This window comes from Pristiophorus japonicus, chromosome 9 (assembly GCF_044704955.1).
Source record: "Pristiophorus japonicus isolate sPriJap1 chromosome 9, sPriJap1.hap1, whole genome shotgun sequence".
NCBI classification, from domain to species: domain Eukaryota; kingdom Metazoa; phylum Chordata; class Chondrichthyes; family Pristiophoridae; genus Pristiophorus; species Pristiophorus japonicus.
The window spans coordinates 206,760,532-206,785,861 of NC_091985.1; the positions used below are offsets into that span (position 1 = coordinate 206,760,532).

At 46.7% G+C, this 25,330-nt stretch overlaps 1 pseudogene; it reads left to right on the forward strand.

Moving 5' to 3' along the window:
• The first annotated feature begins 3,273 nt into the window (after positions 1–3,273).
• Positions 3,274–25,330, forward strand: part of LOC139274086 (zinc finger protein 850-like) — a 78,192-nt pseudogene continuing 56,135 nt past the window's right edge.

The window sequence follows — 25,330 nt, forward strand, 5'->3', positions numbered from 1 at the left end:
CGGGGCCTTCTCCCGGTGACGGACCCGGGGGACGGCCGCTCTGTCCCGGGGTGGGCGCTCTCGGGCCTCCTGTGGGGCTCTAGGTGTTGCAGCAGTTTGAGCGGGAGTGGGGATGGAGGAGAAGCTGCTGGGTTTCCCCCCCAGTACTTCTGGGCCCAGTGGGACCAACAATTGCCCATGTGGGGCTGTCCGGGGAGGTGGGCTCTGGGCCCAGTGGGACCAACAATTGCCCATGTGGGGCTGTCCAGGGAGGTGGGCTCTGGGCCCAGTGGGACCAACAATTGCCCATGTGGGGCTGTCCGGGGAGGCGGCTTCTGGGGAGATTAGATTGTTAAACACACCCTGTGTCCGCACAATGCAAGTTTGTTTTAGGAACAAGCATTACTGTACAAACTTTTAATCCATTTTACATATACAGATTTTTTATTTGTTCTGGGCTGTGACCGTCGCTGGCAAGGCCAACATGTACTGTCCATCCTTAATTATACTGGAGAAGGTAGTGGTGAGCCGCTTACTTGAACCGCTGCAGTCCGTGTGGTGAAGGTACTCCCACAGTGCTGTTAGGGAGGGAGTTCCAGGATTTTGACCCAGTGATGATGAAAGAATGGTGATATATGACCAAGTCAGGATGGTGTGTGACTTGGAGGGGATCTTGCAGATGATGGTGTTCCCTTTTCCTTCTAGGTGGTAAAAGTCACGGGACAGGTTGGGTGGCAGATTCCCTTCCATAAGAACATAGGAATTAGGAGCAGGAGTCAGCCATACGGCCCTTCGAGCCTGCTCCACCAGTCAATAAGACCATGGCTGATCTTCGATTTGACTTTCCCGCCCGATCCCCATATCGCTGAAGAAAGTTAGTGCGCAGTTGGGATTTTTGTGACAATCCAGCAGCTTTCATGGTGATTGTTTTTCTGGGGGTTCTCTCACACTCCCTTTTACCTGTTTTATATTCATTTTACAGGTTAGTAGAAAGGGAGGAGTTGTCGACGGGAAATTTACATCACATTACGATCGGTCAGTCTATTCATCGGGACCTGAATATCATCAAACATAACATGGAATGGTATGGCGTGAAAGCAGGAAGGGGGTACTGAAGTTTCATGTTCAGCCATGAACTCATTGAATGGCGGTGCAGGCTAGAAGGGCTGAATGGCCTGCTCCTGCACCTATTTTCTATGTTTCTATGGAAGCAAAAAGCAGCGTTGACAACGGGGAGAAACCGTACACGTGTTGTGTATGTGGTCAAGGATTCAGCCTATCCTCTGGCCTAGCGAAACACAAACGCAGTCACACTGGGGAGAAACCGTGGAAATGTGGGGACTGTGGGAAAGAATTCAATTACCTGTCTGAGCTGGAAACTCATCGACACAATCACACCGGGGAGATGCCGTTCTCCTGCTCAGTTTGCAGGAAGGTATTGTGTTCTTAACACAGATGAGGCTGCACATAGGGAGGTTATAGTAACAGTGACCTCAGTCTTTATTAAGACACTCTAGAGTGAGGAACAGGCCTTAGGGGCCGGCTTATATACAGTGCTCCCAAGGGATGCTGGGATCCCTTGGGACTTCAGAGGATGTGCTCCCTGGTGGCGGAACATGGGAGTGCATGCTTTTCAGATACACAACAGAAGGGATTGGTGCATACGTCCCACCTGCTGAAGCACCAGCGAGTTCACACTGGGAAGAGGCCATTTACCTGCCCCCTATGCAGGAAAGATTCGTGCATGCACCCAACCAGCGGGCGCATCAGCTTGATCATACTGGCGAGTTGCCGTTGCCATGTTCCGACTGTGGGAAGGGCTTGAAAAGCTTCTGGCAGCTGGAGACATACCAGAGAAAGACCATTCACCTGCTGCATGAATGGGAAGATTTTCAGTGATCCGTCCAACCGGTGAGCACACCAGTGGATGGATCACTAATGAGAGATCCTGTAGGTGTTCTAACTGAGGGAAGAGCTTTAGCAGACACGGGAACCTATCACACTGTGGTTAGGCCCTTTGTCTGTTCCCTGTGTTTAAAACGATTCACTCTGTTATTCACCCTGCTGAGATACCAGCGAGCTCACACTGACGAGAGACCTTTTAAATATTCAGACTGTGGGAAGAACTAGAAAAGCTCCAATAACCTGCTGAGACACTAGCGAGCTCACTGTTCTGTAGTGCAGGTACCCTGCAGATCGCTGGGGTACCATGATTGTGGAATAGATGAATATTTTATAAATTTTGTACTGCTGTTTAATCTTTCAAACTGTTATGCTCGCAGACCTACGTTCCTCCCGGTTAAGCAATGCTTCGATTTCAAAATTCTTATCCGTGTTTTCAGATCCCTCCATGTCTTCACCCCTCCCTATCTTTGTAATCTTCTCCAGCCCCACAACCTCTGATATCTGCTCTCTTAATTCAGTCTTTTTGAGCATTCCTGCTGATAATCGCACACCCTTCTGTTCCCTAGGCACTAAGCTCTAAAACTCACTCCCTAAATATCTCCACCTCTCATTCCTCCTTTTAAGATGGTCCTTACAACCTATGTCTTTGTCACTTGCCCTAATATAGGCTCATGTGGCTTGGTGTCAAGTTTTTGTCTTATAATACTCGTGAAATTCCTTGGGACGTTTTACACATTAAAGGCGTTTTTGTTGCTGATTCCCTTGATTTGACCTTTCATGGTATTACATAGAATGTATAGCACAGAAATAGATCATTCGGCCCAACTGGCCCATGTCGGGTTTAAACTTCACACGACTCTCCTCCCACCCTATCAACCTATCCTCCTATTCCTCTATAGTGAGGAGTTCCACAGTCACTGGTTGCCTTTTAGTGCCCGTCCAACAGGCCAATGTGTGAGGGTATGCAGTGATTGTTGGCAGCCTATTCAACCTTGGGGGCATCACAGTCCAAAAACCACGCCCTTTGCAGACTTGGCCTTTGGTGCTGGGGTGAATGGACAGTGATCAGTAGCAGGAGCCCAGGGCATTGAGGTTAACTGCAGTCCATGCTGGGATCAGCTGACAACCCCCACAGTGTGCAACCTATCTTGGTCTGCGCTGGGGAGCAAGGGAGGTCAAGGGTCAGCAGAGAAAGCCATCAACCTTGACCCCCCAGCCTCTCTCACGCAGGAGAAGCCAGTTGCATTGACGTCATGATAGCTGCACTTTTCATGACGTCAACACGTTCCAGCGCGCATCACCCTCAGCCGCGATCTCGCTCCCCATTGGTCGGGAGATCTTGTCAATCAGGCCGTGAGCCCGGGTCACGTGTTTCTCGGATGCGCGCATCGCCTAACGGCCGGAAGCGGAGAGAAGGTTCCGGAGCGGAGGGGAGGAGGAAGCGGCGGCGTGAGGCTTTCTAAACACCCGGGGTAGGCCTCAAGCCCCGAACAAGAACTACGGCTCCGGCGTTTGCCCCGAGCGGACCTTCTCCCGGGGGCAACGACCGCCATCTTGGGGCAGAATCTACTGGGGGGTTAATGACGTCACGGTGCTGCAGGACGCTGATTGGTGAGTCGGACAGGCTTTGTCCCTCGGCGGGCTGACAAAGTGTCAATTGCTGGAATCACAACTTGTATTTATATAGCGCCTTTAACGGAGCAACACGTCCCAAGGGTTTCACAGCAGCGTTACAGACACAACACATACATTTAACACCCAGACACAAAAGGAACAATTAAGGCAGGTGACCAAAAGCTTGTTTAAAGAGGCAGGTTTTAAGGAGCGTCTTAAAGAGGAGGAGAGGTTTCGGGAGGGAGTTCCTGAGCTTGTGGCCCAGGCAGCTGAGGGCACGGCCACCGCTGGTGGAGCGATTATAATCAGGGATGTTCACGAGGGCAGAATTTGAGGAGTGCGGACATCTCGTCAGGTTGTGAGGCTGAAAAAGAGTGATTTGTAAACAAGGATGAGAATTTTGAAAGCGAGGCGTTGTTTAACCGGGAGCCAATGTAGGTCAGCGAGCGCAGCGGTGGTGGGTGATCGTGACTTGGTGCGAGTTAAGACACGGGCTGCTGAATTTTGGATAATCTCAAAGTTTATGTAGTGTAGAATGTGAGAGGCCAGGAGTGAGCTGGAGTAGTCAAGTCTAGAGGTAACAAAGGCATGGATGAGGGTTTCAGTAGCAGAAGAGCTGAGACAGGGGCTGAAGTGGGCAATGTTACGGAGGTGGAAAAAGGCAGTTTTAGTTATGCCGCGGATATGTGGCTCAACTTATTTCCGGGTTAAATATGACACCTAGGTTGCGAACAGTCTTTTCACTCTCAGATTGATGCGAGGGAGAGGGATGGAGTCAATGGTTAGGGAATGCAGTTTGTGACGGGGACCAAAGATAATAGCTTCGGTCTTCTCAATATTTGGAGAAAACTTCTGCTCATCCAGTACTGGATGTCAGACAAACAATCTAATTTAGAACTACTTTATTTAATTAGTAACTAAATTAGATAAAACAATTAAGTAATAACATTTAAATAATAAAAAAATAATGAATTAACTAATGAAATAAAACAGAAAAGGCTGGAAATCTCAGCGGGTCAGGCAGCATCTGTGGAGAGAAGCAGAGCCAACGTTTCGGGTCTCTGACCCTTCGTCAGAACTGGCAAACGTTTCAAATGTAACAGATGCTTAAGGAAATGCTGGGACCCTGAAAGGGGGAGGAGAGGAAAGAACAAAAGGCAATATCTCTGATCGGGTGGGGGGGCAGAAGAGATTTAAGAGACAAAAGTGATGATGGGCCAAACTGATATAGTAATGGCACAAGTTAGGAAACAAAAGATGAGTCTAGATATGGTGTGAATGCCTGAATAATTACCAGCTGCCATGGGAAACAGAGAATTTGTAAAAAAAAAGGAGGAAAGGGAACAAAATATGGGCAGAGATTATGGTCTGAAATTGTTGAACTCGATGTTTAATCCAGAAGGCTGTAAAGTAGCTAAACGAAAGATGAGGTGCTGTTCCTCGAGCTTGCATTGAGCTTCGTTGGAAAAGTGTAGAAGGCCAAGGATGGAGTGGTCAGATTTGGAGTGGAGTGGAGAATTAAAGTGACAGGTGACCAGAAGCTCAGGGTCACACTTGCGGAATGAATGGAGATGTTCATGTCGAGGGCAATGTTAACCATGGCGGAGGGGAATCTTTGGATGAGGAAAAAGGAAGAAATTTCAGAGGCACTAGTGTGGAAGGTGGCGTCATCAGAACAGATGTGACAGAGACGGAGAAACTAGGAGAATGGAATGGAGTTCCTACAGGATGCGGGATGGGAGGAAGTGTATTCCAGATGGCTGTGAGAGTCGGTGGGCTTTATAGTGAATCTTTGTCAATAGTCTATCCTCAGAAATGGAGACACAGAAGTCGAGGAAGGGAAGAGTCGGTGAGGGACGGGTGGAAATTGGATGAAAAGTGAATGATATTTTCTAGTTTAGAGCGAAAGCAGGAGACGGCACCGATTCAGTCATCAAGCTACCGGAAAAAGAGGGGACCCGAGTAGGACTGGAACAAAGACACATGGGTTCCGATAGCAACACCTTTAATTTGGAGGAAGTGAGTGGAGTTAAAGGAGAAGTTGTTCAATGTGAGAACAAGTTCAGCCAGGTGGAAGAGGAGGAAGGGTGATGGTGGATGGGGACTGGTTGGGCCTCTGCTCGAGGAAGAAGCGGTGCGCCCTCAGGCCATCCTGGTGGGAGATGGAAGTGTAGAGGGATTGGACATCCATTGTGAAAAGTTGGGGCCAGGAAACTGTTAAAGTGGCGGACGGCATTGGAAGAGTCACTGGACAAGGGGAGAAAAAATAGAATCAAGATAGGAAGAAATAAGTTTTATTTCAGGCAAGAACAGGCTGAAATGATGGGTCTACCAGGGCAGTCCTGTTTGTGGATCTTGAGAAGGAGGTAGAAGCGGGCTGTGTGGAGTTGGGGATCTATGAGATTTGGTGGCTGTGGAGTGAAGATCTCCAGAGGAGATGAGGTCAGTGACATTTTGGGAAATGATGGCTTGATGTTCGGTGGTGGGGTCATGGTCCGGGGGGAGAGAGGAGGAAGTGTCAGAGAGTTAGCGATCACTCTCTGCAAGGTAGAGGTTGGTTCGCCAAACAATAACAGAACCACCCTTGTCAACAGGTTTAATGACAATGTAGGGGTTGGATCTGAGAGAGCGCAGTGCTGCAAATTCAGAGGGAGTGAGGTTGGAGGGAGTGAGTAGCAGTGCGATGGCCGATGTCGCATCGGCAGTTTGCAATGAAGAGGACTAGAGAGGGCAAAATAGAAACATAGAAAATAGGTGCAGGAGTAGGCCATTCGACCCTTCGAGCCTGCAACACCATTCAATATGATCATGGCTGATCATGCACTTCAGTACCCTATTCCTGCTTTCTCGCCATACTCCTTGATCCCTTTAGCCGTAAGGGCCACATCTAACTCCCTTTTGAATATATCTAACGAACTGGCCTCAATAACTTTCTGTGGTAGAGAATTCCACATGCTCACATCTCTCTGAGTGAAGAAGTTTCTCCTCATCTCTGTCCTAAATGGCTTACCCCTTATCCCCTGGTTCAGGAGTTCCCCATCATCGGGAACATTCTTCCTGCATCTAACCTGTCCAATCCTGTCAGAATTTTATATGTTTCTATGAGATCCTCTCTCATTCTTCTAAATTCCATTGAATATAAGCCTAGTCGGTGCAGTCTTTCTTCATATGTCAGTCCTGTCATCCCGGGAATCAGTCTGGTGAACCTTCGCTGCACTCCCACAATAGCAAAAATGTCCTTCCTCAGATTAGGAGGCCAAAACTGTACACAATATTCAAAGTGTGGCCTCACCAAGGCCCTGTACAACCTCCCTGCTCCTATACTCAAATCCTCTTGCTATTAAGGGCAACATGCCATTTGTCTTCTTCACTGCCTGCTGTACCTGTATGCCAACTTTCAATGACTGATGTACCATGACACCCAGGTCTCGTTGCGCCTCCCCTTTTACTAATCTGTCACCATTCAGATAACAATCTGTCTTCCTGTTTTTATGACCAAAGTGGATAACCTCACATTTATCTACATTATACCGCATCTGCCATGTATTTGCCCATTCACCTAACCTGTCCAAATCACCCTGCAGCCTCTTAGCATCCTCCTCACAGCTCACACTGCCACCCAGCTTAGTGTCATCTGCAAACTTGGAGATATTACATTCAATTCCTTCGTCTAAATCTTTAATGTACATTATAAGTAGCAGGGGTCCCAGCATTGAGCCTTGCGGTATCCCACGAGTCACTGCTTGCCATTCTGAAAAGGACCCGTTTATTCCCACTCTTTGCTTCCTGTCTGCCAAGCAGTTCTCTATCCACGTCAGTTCATTAGCCTCAATACCATGTGCTTTAATTTTGCACACTAATCTCTTGCGTGGGACCTTGTCAAAAGCCTAAATACACCACATCCACTGGCTCTCCCTTGTCCACTCTACTAGTTACATCCCCCAAAAAATTCTAGGTTTGTCAAGCATGATTTCCCTTTCATAAATCCATGCTGACTTGACCGATCCTGTCACTGCTTTCCAAATGCGCTGCTATTACATCTTTAATAATTGATTCCAACATTTTCCCCACCATCGATGTCAGCATGGATTTATGAAAGGGAAATCATGCTTGACAAACCTATAATTCCCTGTTTTCTCTAGAGGCCAGAGGGAGGGGTTCAGGTAGAGCGAGAATTCTGAAAACAGGAGAAAGGGTCAGCTGTGCAGGGGGAAGACTCCTGGCCGAAGAAGTGGGCACGGAGATGAAGGAAATGGAAAAAGAGCTCAGCATCGTCCGACCTCAAAATTCATCGAAGTGGGGGTGTAAGGGGATGAAGCTCAGGCCTTTGCTGAGGACCGATCGTTCGGGGTCAGAGAGAGAGGAAGGTCAGAGGGCATAGTAAAAACACAGCAGGGGGTGAGATTGGAAGAAGTGATGGGATCAGAGGGAAGTGAAGGGGAAGAATGTTCCGAAGAGCCGTTGGTGTCCAAGAGTTGTTGAAAGAAGGTTAGATAGACATGTCAGGGCAGGTGGTTTGCCGTATCTGCAGCATGTGGGAGTTTGTGAAGAGCATGGCGATCCCGAGCGCCCATGTCTGTTCGGTGAGAGGCCTATAAAAGGCACAGCAGGGAGTCCGGGGCCCAGCGTCGAGGAGGTGCGTGGAGAGGCGTGCTTGTACAGCTACAGGGAGAAGGCAAAAAGAAATAGAAAGGTGACGTCACAGCCAAGGGGGTAAGTGATTGGCTGGTGATTGGTGAGTAGTTTTTCTTTGTTCTCTTCGATAACAGTGAGTAACTTTAAACATTGTTGTTGCCAATTTAAGTGTATCTAAGGGTTAAGTCATGGCAGGAGAGTTCGGTCACATGATATGCTCCTCCTGTACCATGTGGGAACTCAGGGACACTTCCGGTGTCCCTGACAACTACATCTGCGGGAAGTGTATCCGCCTCCAGCTCCTGACGGACCGCGTTGCGGAATTGGAGCTGAGGGTGGATTCACTCTGGAGCATCCACGATGCTGAGAATGATGTGAGTAGCACGTGTAGCGAGTTGGTCTTACCGCAGGAGAAGGGTCCACAGCCAGCTAGAGAATGGAAGACTAGCAGGAAGAGCAGTGCAAGGAAGGTAGTGCAAGGGTCCCCATTGGTCATCCCCCTGAAAAACAGATACACTGCTTTGAGTACTGTTGAGGGGGATGACTCATCAGGGGAGGGCAGCAGCAGCCAAGTTCATGGCACCGTGGCTGGCTCTGCTGCACAGGGGGGCAGGAAAAAGAGTGGGAGAGCGATAGTGATAGGGGATTCAATTGTGAGGGGAATAGATAGGCGTTTCTGCGGCCGCAACCGAGACTCCAAGATAGTATGTTGCCTCCCTGGTGCAAGGGTCAAGGATGTCTCGGAGCGGGTGCAGGACATTCTAAAAAGGGAGGGAGAACAGCCAGTTGTCGTGGTGCACATTGGTACCAACGACATAGGTTTAAAAAAAAGGGATGAGGTCCTACGAAACGAATTTAAGGAGCTAGGAGCTAAATTAAAAAGTAGGACCTCGAAAGTAGTAATCTCGGGATTGCTACCAGTGCCACATGCTAGTCAGAGTAGGAATCGCAGGAGAGCACAGATGAATACGTGGCTTGAGCAGTGGTGCAGCAGGGAGGAATTCAAATTCCTGGGGCATTGGAACAGGTTCTGGGGAAGGTGGGACCAGTACAAACCGGACGGTCTGCACCTGGGCAGGACCGGAACCAATGTCCTCGGGGGAGTGTTTGCGTGTGCTGTTGGGGAGGAGTTAAACTAATATGGCAGGGGGATGGGAACCAATGTAGGGAGACAGAGGGAAACAAAAAGGAGACAAAAGCAAAAGACAGAGAGGAGATGAGGAAAAGTGGAGAGCAGAGAAACCCGAGGAAAAGTGGAGAGCAGAGAAACCCGAGGAAAAGTGGAGAGCAGAGAAACCCAAGGAAAAGAACAAAAAGGGCCACTGTACAGCAAAATTCTAAAAGGACCAAGGGTGTTAAAAAAAACTAGCTTGAAGGCTTTGTGTCTGAATGCAAGGAGTATCCGTAATAAGGTGGATGAATTAACTGTGCAAATAGATGTTAACAAATATGATGTGATTGGGATTACAGAGATGTAGCTCCAGGATGATCAGGGCTGGGAACTCAACATCCAGGGGTATTCAACATTCAGGAAGGATAGAACAAAAGGAAAAGGAGGTGGGGTAGCATTGCTGGTTAAAGAGAAGATTAATGTAACAGTTAGGAAGGACATTAGCTTGGATGATGTGGAATCTATATGGGTAGAGCTGCAGAACACCAAAAGGCAAATAACGTTAGTGGGAGTTGTGTACAGACCTCCAAACAGTAGTAGTGATGTTGGAGAGGGCATCAAACAGGAAATTAGGGGTGCATGCAATAAAGGTGCAGCAGTTATAATGGATGACTTTAATATGCACATAGATTGGGCTAACCAAACTGGAAGCAATACGGTGGAGGAGGATTTCCTGGAGTGCATAAGGGATGGTTTTCTAGACCAATATGTCGAGGAACCAACTAGGGGGGGAGGCCATCTTAGAGAGGATTAATTAGCAATCTCGTTGTGCGAGGCCCCTTGGGGAAGAGTGACCATAATATGGTGGAATTCTGCATTAGGATGGAGAATGAAACAGTTAATTCAGAGACCATGGTCCAGAACTTAAAGAAGGGTAACTTTGAAGGTATGAGGCGTGAATTGGCTAGGATAGATTGGCGAATGATACTTAAGGGGTTGACTGTGGATGGGCAATGGCAGACATTTAGAGACCGCATGGATGAACTACAACAATTGTACATTCCTGTCTGGCGTAAAAAATAAAAAAGGGAAGGTGGCTCAACCGTGGCTATCAAGGGAAATCAGGGATAGTATTAAAGCCAAGGAAGTGGCATACAAATTGGCCAGAAATAGCAGTGAACCCGGGGACTGGGAGAAATTTAGAACTCAGCAGAGGAGGACAAAGGGTTTGATTAGGGCAGGGAAAATGGAGTACGCGAAGAAGCTTGCAGGGAACATTAAGACGGATTGCAAAAGTTTCTATAGATATGTAAAGAGAAAAAGGTTAGTAAAGACAAACATGGGTCCCCTGCAGTCAGAATCAGGGGAAGTCATAACGGGGAACAAAGAAATGGCTGACCAATTAAACAAGTACTTTGGTTCGGTATTCACTAAGGAGGACACAAACAACCTTCCGGATATAAAAGGGGTCAGAGGGTCTAGTAAGGAGGAGGAACTGAGGGAAATCCTTATTAGTCGGGAAATTGTGTTGGGGAAATTGATGGGATGGAAAGCCGGTAAATCCCCAGGGCCTGATGGACTGCATCCCAGAGTACTTAAGGAGGTGGCCTTGGAAATAGCGGATACATTGACAGTCATTTTCCAACATTCCATTGACTCTGGATCAGTTCCTATCGAGTGGAGGGTAGCCAATGTAACCCCACTTTTTAAAAAAGGAGGGAGAGAGAAAACGGAATTAGAGTCCGGTCAGCCTGACCTCAGTAGTGGGTAAAATGATGGAATCAATTATTAAGGATGTCATAGCAGCGCATTTGGAAAGAGGTGACATGATACGTCCAAGTCAGCATGGATTTGTGAAAGGGAAATCATGCTTGACAAATCTTCTGGAATTTTTTGAGGATGTTTCTAGTAGAGTGGACAAGGGAGAACCAGTTGATGTGGTATATTTGGACTTTCAGAAGGCTTTCGACAAGGTCCCACACAAGAGATTAATGTGCAAAGTTAAAGCACATGGGATTGGGGGTAGTGTGCTGACGTGGATTGAGAACTGGTTGTCAGACAGGAAGCAAAGAGTAGGAGTAAATGGGTACTTTTCAGAATGGCAGGCAGTGACTAGTGGGGTACCGCAAGGTTCTGTGCTGGGGCCCCAGCTGTTTACACTGTACATTAATGATTTAGATGAGGGGATTAAATGTAGTATCTCCAAATTTGCGGACGACACTAAGTTGGGTGGCAGTGTGAGCTGCGAGGAGGATGCTATGAGGCTGCAGAGCGACTTGGATAGGTTAGGTGAGTGGGCAAATGCATGGCAGATGAAGTATAATGTGGATAAATGTGAGGTTATCCACTTTGGTGGTAAAAACAGAGAGACAGACTATTATCTGAATGGTGACAGATTAGGAAAAGGGGAGGTGCAACGAGACCTGGGTGTCATAGTACATCAGTCATTGAAGGTTGGCATGCAGGTACAGCAGGCGGTTAAGAAAGCAAATGGCATGTTGGCCTTCATAGCGAGGGGATTTGAGTACAGGGGCAGGGAGGTGTTGCTACAGTTGTACAGGGCCTTGGTGAGGCCACACCTGGAGTATTGTGTACAGTTTTGGTCTCCTAACTTGAGGAAGGACATTCTTGCTATTGAGGGAGTGCAGCGAAGGTTCACTAGACTGATTCCCGGGATGGCGGGACTGACCCATCAAGAAAGACTGGATCAACTGGGCTTGTATTCACTGGAGTTCAGAAGAATGAGAGGGGACCTCATAGAAACATTTAAAATTCTGATGGGTTCAGACAGGTTAGATGCAGGAAGAATGTTCTCAATGTTGGGGAAGTCCAGAACCAGGGGTCACATTCTAAGGATAAGGGGTAAACCATTTGGGACCGAGATGAGGAGAAACTTCTTCACCCAGAGAGTGGTAAACCTGTGGAATTCTCTACCACAGAATGTTGAGGCTAATTCACTAAATATATTCAAAAAGGAGTTGGATGAAGTCCTTACTACTAGGGGGATCAAGAGTTATGGCGAGAAAGCAGGAATGGGGTACTGAAGTTGCATGTTCAGCCATGAATGGCGGTGCAGGCTCGAAGGGCCGAATGGCCTAATCCTGCACCTAGTTTCTATGTTTCTATGTAAGTGTCTGCAGCTCGAGGAACTTCGGCTCAGAGTTGTTGAGCTGGAGTACAAGGTGCAGACATTGCGGGGCATCAGGGAGGCAGAGAGTTTGGTCAATGGTCAGGGACGGGAGGCCAGTATGTAGTGATGAAGGAGCATCAGCCCTTGACATTGTCCAACAGCTCTGAAATACTTGCTGCCTGTATGCATGAGGAAAATGACTGCAGGGAGGATGTGCAAACTAACAATAGCACTGTTGTGTTCCCTGCCTGGTGCCAGGGTTAAGGGTATCTCCTCGTGGTTGGGGAAGAACTTGAAATGGGAGGGGGAGGATCCAGTTGTCTATGTAGGAACCAATGACATGGGTAGAACCAGGAATGAGGTTAATACGAACTTAAGAAATAGAAGCAGGAGTAGGCCATTTGGCCCCTCGAGCTTGCTCCGCCATTTAATAAGATCATGGCTGATCTGATCATGGACTCAGCTCCATTTCCCTACCTGCTCCCCATAAACCTTTATTCGCTAATCGCTCAAAATTCTGTCTATCTCCATCGTATACATTCGATGACCCAGCCACCACAGCTCTCTGGGGAAGAGAATTCCACAGATTTACAACCCACTGAGAGAAGAAATTCCCCCTTATCTCAGTTTTAAATGGGCTGCCCCTTATTCTGAGACTATGCCCCCTAGTTTTAGTTTCCCCAATGAGTTCTACTGACGGCATATGAGGAGCTAGGATCCAAATAATCAGAACCTCAAAGGTAATAATTTCTGCATTGTTACTCGAGCCACAAGCAAATTGGCATAGGGACAAACGTATTAAAGGTTTAAATGCGTGGCTCAAAGAATGGTGTGGATGTAAGGGGTTTCAGTTCATGGGCCACTGGCACCAGTACTAGGGAAAGAGGGAACTGTTCCATTGGGATGGGCTCCAGTGTGCTGGCGAACTGAATAACTAGGGCAGTCGACAGGGCTTTAAACTAATGAAGGAGCGGGGTGGGAGGTTTCAGGAAAGAGTAAATTTAAAAGCAGCAAGAGAAATGTCAAGTCTCTAGAGCAGAGCAGAGTTTTGAGTAAAACTAAGCAGAGTGGGTCAGGAAGGGACAGAGAAACTAACAAAGGTAATAAGGCTTCAGTGACTAAGGTGACATCAGGGAAGAATAGAAATAAGTCAAATCTAAAGACACTATATCTGTGCGCAAAACATTTTTTATTTGTTCATGGGATGTGGGCGTCACTGGCAAGACCAGTATTTATTGCCCATCCCTTATTCCCCTTGAGAAGATGGTGGTGAGCCGCCATAGATGAATTTAATAGGTTTGATCTAACAGCCATTAAGGAGACATGGTTGGGAACTAAATATTCCAGAATACTTCACTTTTAGAAGAGATGGGCAAAATGGAAAAGGAGGAGATGTAGCCCCTATAATAAAGGATGGGATAAAGACAGTAGAGAGAAAGGTTCTTGGCTCGGAAAATCAAGAAATAGGATCAGTTTGGGTGGAGCTAAGAGTAGTTGTAAAGTAGAGCAGAGTATAAATCATGAATCTTCATATAGATTGGGCAAACCAAATTTGCAGTAATGGTGTGGAGGACAATTTCATGGCATGTGTACAAGATAGTTTACCAGATCAGTATGTTGAGGAGCCAACTGGGGAACAGGCTACTTTAGATCTGGTATTGTGCAATGAGAAAAGGGTCATTAATAAACTTGTATTAAAGGAACTTTTAGGGAAGAGTGACCATAATAATGGAGCCAAAAAGAGTAGTAAGCCTGAGGATTGGGAGGATTTTAGACTTCAGCAAAGAATAAATAAGAAATTGATAAAGAAAGGGAAAATAGAATACGAGAGTAAACTAGATATAAAAACAAACTGTAAAAGCTTTTATAGGTATGTAAAAAAGAAAAGATTAGAGAAAGTAAATGTGGGTCCCTTACAGGCTGAGACAGGAGAAATTATAATGGGGAATAAGGAAATGGCAGATAAATTAAACAACTACATTGTGCCTGTCTTCACAGAAGAAGATTCAAAAAACCTCCTTGAAATAGTGAAGTATCAGGAGTCTAGTGAGAATGAGTACTGAAAGAAATTGGTATTAGTAAAAAAAATAGTACTTGAATAATGAATGGGACCAAAAGCCGATAAGTCCCTTGGACCTGATGGCCTACATCCTAGGGTTTTGAAAGAGGTTGCTTTAGAAATAGTGGATGTATTGGTTGTCATCGTCCAAAATTCCATAGATTCTAGAACAGTTCCTGTGGATTGGAGGGTAGCTGATGTAACCCCAATATTTGCTTTTTGCGGTATACATCAATGATCTAGACTTGAATGTAGGGAATATGATTAAGAAGTTTGCAGATGATACAAAAATAGGCCGTGTGATGATAATGAAGAAGAAAGCTGTGGACTGCAGGAAGATATCAATCAACTGGTCAGGTGGGCAGAACAGTGGCAAATGGAGTTTAGTCCGGAGAAGTGTGAAGTAATGCATTTGGGGAGGGCTAACAAGGAAAGGGATTGCACATTAATTGGTAGGACACTGAGAAGTGTAGAGGAACAAAGGGATGTGCATGTCCACAGATCCTTGAAGGTAGCAGGCCAGGTAGATAAGGTGGTTAAGAACGCATACGGAATGTGTTACACTCATAATAAATGGTCAGACCGAGTACTGTGTGTAATGAGCAAGTGTGACCTTAGCTCCTTTATTATAGTTCCAGAGTGCAGGTACCTCGTGGGTGGCCTGCTTATATACTGTGCTCCCAAGGGATGCTGAGATCCCTTGGGACTCCAACTAAGGTCACACTTGCTCATTACACACAGTACTCGGTCTGACCATTTATTATGAGTGTAACACATTCCATATGCATTCTTAACCACCTTATCTACCTGGCCTGCTACCTTCAAGGATCTGTGGACATGCACATCCCTTTGTTCCTCTACACTTCTCAGTGTCCTACCATTTAATGTGTAATCCCTTTCCTTGTTAGCCCTCCCCAAATGCATTACTTCACACTTCTCCGGACTAAATTCCATTTGCCACTGTTCTGCCACCTGACCAGTTGATTGATATCTTCCAACAGGTAGGCCCTCTGGTGGACAGGTGTGATGCAGGTTACAAGGGGTTAAATACATAACAGAATGCTTGCCTTTATTAGCCGAGGCATAGACTATAAGAGCAGGGGGGGTTATGCTTGAACTGTATATAACACTGGTTAGGCCACAGCTGGAGTACTGTGTGCAGTCTGGTCACCACATTACAGGAAGGATGTGCTTGCACAGGACAGGGTACAGAGGAGATTTACGAAGATGTTGCTGGGAGTGGAGAATCTTAGCTATGAGGACAGGTTGGATAGGCTGGAGTTGTTTTCCTTCGAACAGAGGAGGCTGAGGGGAGACCTCTTTGAGGTGTATAAAATTATGAGGGCCTAGATATAGTGGATAGAAAGGGCCTATTTCTCTTAGCAGAGGGGTCAACAACCAGGGGGCATAAATTTAAAGTAAATCGTAGAAGGCTTCGAGGGGATTTAAGGGAAAATTTCTTCACACAGAGGGTTGTGGGGGTCTGGAACTCACTGCCTGAAAGGGTGGTAGAGGCAGAAACTCTACCACATTTTAAAAAGTACCTGGATGTGCACTTGAAGTACCGTATCCTGCAGGGTTACGGACCTAGAGCTGGAAAGTGGGATTAGGCTGGATTGCCTCTTGTTGGCTGGCGCGAACACGATGGGTCAAAATGGCCTCCTTCCATGCTGTAAACTTCTATGATTCTATTTAAGAAAGGAGGGAGAGAGAACATGGAACTACAGACCAATTAACCTGACATCAGTAGCAGGGGAAATACTAGAATCTATTATTAAGGAGGTGGTAACAGGGCATTTAGAGAATAATAAGATTGGGCAGAGTCAACATGAATTTATGAAAGGGAAATCATGTTTGACAAATCTGTTAGTTTTTGAGGTTGTAACTAGCAGAATAGATAAGGGAGAACCAGTGGATGGGGTGTATTTGGATTTTCTGAAGGCATTTGATAAGGTGCCACACAAAAGGTTATTGAACAAAATGAGGGCCCATGGGATCAAGGGTAAAATACTAGCATGGCCTGAGGATTGGTTAACGGAGAGAAAACAGAGGATAGGAATAAACGGGTCATTTTTGGGTTGGCAGGCTGTAACTAATGGGGTACCGCAAGGATCGGTGCTTGGGCCCCAGCTATTCACAATCTATATCAATGATTGGGCTGAAGGGACCAAATGTTACACAGATTGAACCTCTCCAGTCCGGCATCCTCGGAACCTGACCGGTGCCGGACCAGAGAATTTTCTGGACCACGGGAGATTACGCAGACCCCAGACTTAAAAATCCCATTGTCAGCAAAGTTTCCGGACAGGTTTCTGCTCCATTCACTGGAATCCAGGTCAGAGTCCAGTTGACACGAGGTGGCGTGAAGCTGTTGTCCAGAGCTCTCCGTTAGAAAAAGCAAAACCAAACCGCACAGAAGCGTTACAGTTAAACAAGAATATAGTGTACTGCTGACCTGGGCTGGCTGCTCCTCCTCTCCCCGCCACCTCCAGTGCTCCCCTCCCCCAGGTCGGGCCACATGCTGTGTCCCGGGGTAAGGGGGGCACGCTGTGTTCTGTGTCCCGGGGGGGTGGGGGCACGCTGTGTCCTGTGATCCCGGGGGTAGGGGGGCATGTTGTGTCCTGTGTCCCGGGGAGCACGCTGTGTTCTGTGTCCCGGGGGGAGGGGGGCATGCTGTGTCCTGTGTCCCGGGGGGGCGGTGGGGCTCACTCTCTGTCCCAGGGGGTGGGGGGACCGCTATGTCCCAGGGCCAGCCGTTGCCCCCTCCCCGGTTGGATCGGCGCGGAGAGGGAGCCAGGAGTGCGGCAGCCAACCGAGGAGCCGAAGCTGGGCCCGAAATGCTGCACAACGACCCGGCGGCGTTCTGTGTATGTGTTGTGCAGAAGCCCACTGCACAGCATTTTGGGCCCAGCTTCAGCACCTCGGTCAACCGCTGCTCTCCTCACTCCCTCTCCAACCCATCGGGGGGGGGTGGGGGGGAGGAGGAGAGTGGAGGAGCAGCCAGCCCCGGGACACAGTGCGGGTCGCGTCCCTTCGGGAATGATGCCGGACCAGAGAGGTTGCCGGACCAGGGAGGTTCAACCTGAATATCCAAGTTTGCCGATGACACAAAGCTAGGTGGGAATATAAGTTGTGAGGAGGATGCAAAGAGACTTCAAGGAGATAGAGACAGTCTAAGTGAGCGGGTAAGAACATGGAAAATGGAATATAGGGCCCAAGTTTCCACACGATAAAAAACGGGCGCCCCTCCGAGCTGGGCGCCCGTTTTTTGTGCCTAAAATGGCGCCGGAAAAAAAACACGCGATTCTGGAGCGCTTTGCAGCTCCTTGTCTGTTTGGCGCGGCGCCCAGGGGGGCGGAGCCTACACTCGCACCGATTTTGTAAGTGGGAGGGGGCGGGTACTATTTAAATTATTTTTTTTCCTGCCGGCAACGCTGCGCGTGCACGTTGGAGCGTTCGCGCACGCGCAGTGTGAAGGAAACATTGGCACTCGGCCATTTTTGTAGTTCTTTGTAGCTGTTTAATTTTTGAACATTTTTTAATAAAAGCTATTGCCATCAGCACTGAGGCTTCTTGCAGCCTTCTCACTGTCTCCTTCCCCCCCCCTTCCAGGAACGAACAGCTGTTTCCTTCTCCCCCCCCCCCCCCCCCCCCCCCCCCCCCGCTCTGCGGGAACAAACGGCTGCAGAATTCTTCATGGTTGAAGCACTTTCACACAGGTAGGAAGATGGTTTATTTAATCTTTTCTTTGCTTATAAATGTTTATTCAGGTTGGATTTATTTGTATAATATTTGTAGAAGTATAAATAAGGATTTATTATAGAATTTAATGACTTCCCTTTCCCCCCCCCTCCCCACCCCACCTCGTTCTGGACGCCTAATTTGTAACCTGCGCCTGATTTTTTTAATGTGCAGAACAGGTTTTTTCAGTTCTACAAAAATCTTCACTTGCTCCATTCTAAGTTAGTTTGGAGTATGTTTTCACTGTGGAAACTTTCAAATCAGGCGTCAGTGGCCAGACACGCCCCCTTTTGAAGAAAAAATTCTGTTCCAAAGTGGAACTGTTCTACCTGACTAGAACTGCAGAAAAAAAAATGTGGAGAATTGCGATTTCTAAGATAGTCCGTTCTCCACCAGTTGCTCCTAAAATTCAGGCGCAAATCACGTGGAAACTTGGGCCCATAATGTGGAGAAATGTGAAGTTATCCACTTTGGTAGGCAAAATAGAAAAGCAGAGTATTTTTTAAATGGTGAGAGATGGGGAAATGTTCACTTGTACACAAATCACTGAAAGTTAACATGCAGGTAGAGCAAGACATTAAGAAAGCAAATGGTATGTTGGCCTTTATTACAAGAGGATTTGAGGATAAGAGTAAAGATGTCTTACTGCAGTTATATAGGGCCCTGGTGAGATCGCACCGAGAGTATTGTCTACAGTTTTGGTCTCCTTACCTAAGGAAGGATATACTTGCCATAGCGGGAGTGCAATGAAGGTTCACCGGACTGTTTCCCGGGATTGGGGGCGGTTGTTGCCCTATGAGGAGAGATTGAGCAGACTGGGCCTATATGCTCTGGAATGTAGAAGAATGAGAAGTGATCTCATTGAAACATGTAAAATTCTTACAGGACTTGACAGGGTGGATGTTTCCCCTGGATGTACAGTCTAGAACTAGGTGTCACAGTTTCAGATTAACGGGTCGGCCATTTAGGACTGAGATGAGACATTTCTTCACTCCGAGGGCAGTGAATCTTTGGAATTCTCCACCCCAGAGAGTGTGGAAGCTCAGTCTGAGTATATTCAAGGTAGAGATGGATAGATTTTTGTAAATTTGGGGAATCAAGGGATATGGGAATAGTGTAGGAAAGTGGAGTTGAGATAAAAGATTAGCCATGATCTTATTGACTGGCGGAGCAGGCTCGAGGGGCGATATGGCCTACTCCTGCTGCTATTTCTTATGCTCTTTATTTCTGTAAGACAGGAGGAGACTAATTGATGTCCTGTTACCTACCCACTGCTCCACTTTGGGGCCTTTTCTCCTTTCTCACTCTAGATTATCTCAGTTTTTATACATTCGGTTACTCTCATGGACAAGTCCCAGCTCCCCATACCTTCCAGAGTGCCTCTCCTAGCCTTGGGATCCAGGGAAGGTATTGGCAAAATACCAGTGAGAGAAGCGAGACTAAAAATAATTCAATGGGAGAAATAATTCGCTATGAGTTTGGTGTAATTTTATTTATATGGATTTCCAGAAGGCATTAGATAAAGTCCCACATAAGAAACTGTTATCTAACAGAATTGAGGGCAAATTATTGACCTGGTTATGGAATTAGCTAAACGGCAGGAGGCAGAGAGTAGGGATAATGGGCAGGTACAGCAAAGGAAAGATATAGAGCAAAGCTCCCTCTACACTGTTCCCTCAAATGCTCCCAGGGCAGGTACAGCATCAGATAGATACAGAGCAAAGCTCACTCTCCACTCTTCCATCAGACATTCCCAGGGCAGGTACAGCATGGGATAGATACAGAGCAAAGCTCTCTCTACATAGTTCTACTAAGAGTTCATAGGGTGCATAAGGGATGAGTTTCTTGAGCAGTATGTAACGGAACCAACCAGGGGGCAGGCTATCTTCGATCTGGTTCTGTGTAATGAGACAGGATTAATAAATAATCTCCTGGTGAAGGATCCTCTTGGAATGAGTGATCAAGGTTGAATTTCAATTTCAGATGGAGGGCGAAAAAGTTGGATCTCAAACCAGCGTACGAAGCTTAAATAAAGGAGACTGCAAAGGTATGAGGGCAGAGTTGGCTAAAGTGGACTGGGAAAATAGATTAAAGTGTAGAACAGTTGATGTACATTTAAGGAGATATTTCACAACTCTCAAGAAAAATATATTCCAGTGAGGTGGAAAGGGTGTAAAAGAAAAGATAGCCATCTGTGGCAAACTAAAGAAATAAAGGACGGTATCCAATTTAAAAACAAGGGCAAATAAAGTGGCCAAAACTAGTGGGAGGACAGAAGATTGGGAAGCTTTTAAAAGCCAGCAAAGAATGACTCAAAAAATGATTAAAAAAGGGAAGATAGACTATGAAAGTAAACTAGCACAAAATATAAAAACAGATAGCAAGAGTTTCTATAGGTATATAAAAAGGAAAAGAGTGGCTAAAGTAAATGTTGGTCCCTTAGAGGATGAGACCGTGGAATTAGTAATGGGGAACATGGAGATGGCAGAAACGCTGAACAAATATTTTGTATCAGTCTTTATGGTAGAGGACACTAAAAATATCCCAACAGTGGATAGTCAAGGGGCTATGGGGGTGGTGGGGGGGGGGGCGGGGAGGGGCGATGAACTTAACACAATCACAATGAAGGTAGTGCTCAGTAGGATAATGGGACTAAAGGCAGATAAATCCCCTGGACCTGATGGCTTGCATCCTAGGGTCTTAAGAGAAGTAGCGGCAGGAATAGTGGATGCATTGGTTTTAATTTACCAAAATTCCTGGATTCTGAGGAGGTCCCAGCAGATTGGAAAACTGCAAATGTAACACCCCCATTTTTAAAAAAAAGGAGGCAGACAAAAAGCAGGAAACTATAGATCAGTTAGCCTAACACCTGTGGTTGGGAAAATGTTCTAGCCCATTATTAAAGAAGCAGTAGCAGGACATTTGGAAAAACATAATTCAGTCAGGCAGAGTCAGCATGGATTTATGAAGGGGAAGTCATGTTTGACAAATTTGCTGGAATTCTTTGAGGATGTAACAAACATGGTGGGTAAAGGGGAACCAGTGGATGTGATGTATTTGGACTTCCAAAAGGCATTTGACAAGGTGCCACATAAAAGGTTACTGCACAAGATAAAAGTTCACTGGGTTGGGTGTAATATATGTGTAAGGTCGAAGAAGGCCTTATACAAGGCCGCCTTCAACCTTACAAAGGCCTTTGACACTGTCAACTGCGAGGGTCTATGGAGCGTCCTCCTCTGTTTCGAATGCCCCCAAAAGTTCGTCAACATCCTCCGCCTGCTCCACGATGACATGCAGGCCGTGATCCTTACCAACGAATCCATTACAGACCCAATCCATGTCTGGACCGGGGTCAAACATGGCTGCGTCATTGCCCCAACCCTCTTCTCAGTCTTCCTCGCTGCCATGCTCCACCTCACACTCAACAAGCTCGCCGCTGGAGTGGAACTAAACTGCAGAACCAGTGGGAAGCTGTTCAACCTTCACAGTCTCCAGGCCAGGTCCAAGAACACCCCAACCTCTGTCGTCGAGCTACAGTACACGGACGATGCCTGCATCTGCGCGCATTCAGAGACTGAACTTCAGGATATAGTCGACGTATTTACTGAGGCGTACGAAAGCATGGGCCTTATGCTAAACATCCGTAAGACAAAGTCCTCCACCAGCCTGTCCTTGCCGCACAGTACGGCCCCCCAGTCATCAAGATCCATGTCGCAGCCCTGGACAACGTGGAGCCTATTATCAACAAAAGCAGACATTGATGTGGAGATTCAACACTGCCTCCAGTGCGCTAGCGCAGCCTTTGGCTGCCTGAGGAAAGGCGTGTTCGAAGACCAGGCTCTCAAATCTACCACCAAGCTCATGGTCTACAGGGCTGGAGTAATAACCGCCCTCCTGTATGGCTCAGAGACATGGACCATGTATAGTAAACACCTCAAGTCGCTGGAGAAATACCACCAACGATGCCTCCGCAAGATCCTACAAATCCCCTGGGAGGATAGACACACCAACATTACTGTCCTCGACGAGGCCAACATCCCCAGCATTGAGGCACTGACCACACTTGATCAGCTCCGCTGGGCAGGCCACATTGTCCGCATGCCAGACATGAGACTCCCAAATCAAGCGTTCTCCCTCTGAACTCCTGCATGGCAAACAAGCCAAAGGTGGACAGAGGAAACATTACAAGGTCACCCTCAAAGTCTCCCTGATAAAGTGCAACATCCCCACTGACACCTGTGAGTCCCTGGCCAAACACCGCCCTAAGTGGAGGAAGTGCATCCTGGAGAGCACTGAGCGCCTCGAGTCTGATCACCGAGTGCATGCAGAAAACAAGCGCAGGCAGTAGAAAGAACATGCGGCAAACCTGTCCCACCCTCTCTTACCCTCAATGACTGTCTGTCCCACCTGTGGCAGAGACTGGCTCTCATATTGGACTGTTCAGCCACCTAAGGACTCATTCTAAGAGTGGAAGCAAATCTGCCTCGATTCCGAGGAATTAGCATGGATAGAAAACTGACTAACAGAAAACAGAGAATCGGGATAAATGGTTCATTCTCGGATTGGTAATCAGTAATTAGTGGGGTGCTGCAGGGATCAGTGCTGGGACCCCAACTATTTACAATCTATATTAATGACTTGGAAGAAGGGTCCAAGTGTAATGTAGCCAAGTTTGCTGATGATACAAAGATGGGAGGCAAAGCAATGTGTGAGGACACAAAAAACCTGCAAAAGGACATAGACAAGCTAAGTGAATGGGCAAACATTTGGCAGATGGAGTATAATGTTGGAAAGTGTGAGGTTATACACTTCGGCAGAAAAAAATCGAAGAGCAAGTTATTATTTAAATGGAGAAAAATTGCAAAGTGCTGCAGTACAGCGGGACCTAGGGGTACTTCTGCATGAAACACACAAGGTTAATATGCAGGTACAGCAAGTGATCAGGAAGGCCAATGGAATAGAACATAGAACATAAGAATTAGGAACAGGAGTAGGCCATCTAGCCCCTCGAGCCTGCTCCACCACTCAATAAGATCATGGCTGATCTGGCCATGGACTCAGCTCCACTTACCCACCCGCTCCCCATAACCCTTAATTCCCTTATTGGTTAAAAATCTATCTATCTGTGATTTGAATGAGCTAGCCTCAACTGCTACCCTGGGCAGAGAATTCCACAGATTCACAACCCTCTGGGAGAAGAAATTCCTTCTCAACTCGGTTTTAAATTGGCTCCCCCGTATTTTGAGGCTGCGCCCCCTAGTTCTAGTCTCCCCGACCAGTGGAAACAACCTCTCTGCCTCTATCTTGTCTATCCCTTTCATGATTTTAAATGTTTCTATAAGATCACCCCTCATCCTTCTGAACTCCAACGAGTAAAGACCCAGTCTACTCAATCAATCATCATAAGGTAACCCCCTCATCTCCGGAATCAGCCTAGTGAATCGTCTCTGTACCCCCTCCAAAGCTAGTATATCCTTCCTTAAGTAAGGTGACCAAAACTGCACGCAGTACTCCAGATGCGGCCTCACCAATACCCTGTACAGTTGCAGCAGGACCTCCCTGCTTTTGTACTCCATTCCTCTCGCAATGAAGGCCAACATTTCATTCGCCTTCCTGATTACCTGCTGCACCTGCAAACTAACTTTTTGCGATTCATGCACAAGGACCCCCAGGTCCCTCTGCACCGCAGCATGTTGTAATTTCTCCCCATTCAAATAATATTCCCTTTTACTGTTTTACTGCTATAACTTCTGCCATCTCTTTTAATACCCTTGGATGCATTTCATCAGGACCAGGGGACTTGTCTACCTTGAGATCCATTAGCCTGTCCAGCACTACCCCCCTAGTGATAGTGATTGTCTCAAGGTTACGGGGAGCGGGCGGGTAAGTGGAGTCCACGGCCAGATCAGCCATGATCTTATTGAATGGCGGATCAGGCTCGAGGGGCTAGATGGCCTACTCCTGTTCCTAATTCTTATGTCCTCCCTTCCCACATTCCCGTGACTAGCAATTTTTGGCATGGTTTTTGTGTCTTCCACTGTGAAGACCGAAGTAAAATAATTGTTTAAGGTCTCAGCCATTTCCACATTTCCCATTATTAAATCCCCCTTCTCATCATCTAAGGGACCAACATTTACTTTGTCACTCTTTTCCGTTTTATATATTGGTAAAAGCTTTTACTATCTGTTTTTATGTTTTGCGCAAGTTTACTTTCATAATCTCTCTTTCCTTTCTTTATTGCTTTCTTCGTCATTCTTTGCTGTCATTTAAAATGTTCCCAATCTTCTAGTTTCCTAATAATCTTGGCCACCTTATACGCATTGGTTTTTAATTTGATGCTCTCCTTTATTTCCTTGGTTATCCCTTCTCTTACCGCCCTTCTTTTTCACTGGAATATATTTTTGTTGAGCACTATGAAAGAGCTCCTTAAAAGTCCTCCACTGTTCCTCAATTGTGCCACCGTTTAGTCTGTCTACCCAGTCTACTTTAGCCAACTCTGCCCTCATCCCACTGTAGTCCCCTTTGTTTAAGCATAGTACTCTCGTTTGAGACACTACTTCCTCACCCTCAATCTGTATTACAAATTCCACCATACTGTGATCACTCATTCCGAGAGGATCTTTTACTAGGAGATCGTTTATTATTCCTGTCTCATTACACAGGACCAGATCTAAGATAGCTTGCTCCCTTGTAGGTTCTGTAACATACTGTTCTAGGAAACAATCCCGTATGCATTCTATGAATTCCTCCTCCAGGCTACCCCATGCAATTTGATTTGACCAATCGATATGTAGGTTAAAATCCCCCATGATTACTTCCGTTCCTTTTTAAAATGCCTCCATTATTCCCTTGATTATTGTCCGCCCCACCATGAAGTTATTATTTGGGGGCCTATAAACTACGCCGACCAGTGACTTTTTCCCCTTACTATCTCTAATCTCCACCCACAATGATTCAACATTTTGTTCATTAGAGCCAATATAATCTCTCACAACTGCCCTGATATCATCCTTTATTAACTGAGCTACCCCACTTCCTTTCCCTTCTTGTCTATCTTTCCAAATTGTCAGATACCCCTGTATGTTTAATTCCCAGTCTTGGCCACCCTGCAACCACGTTTCTGTAATGGCCACCAAATCATACCCATTTGCAATGA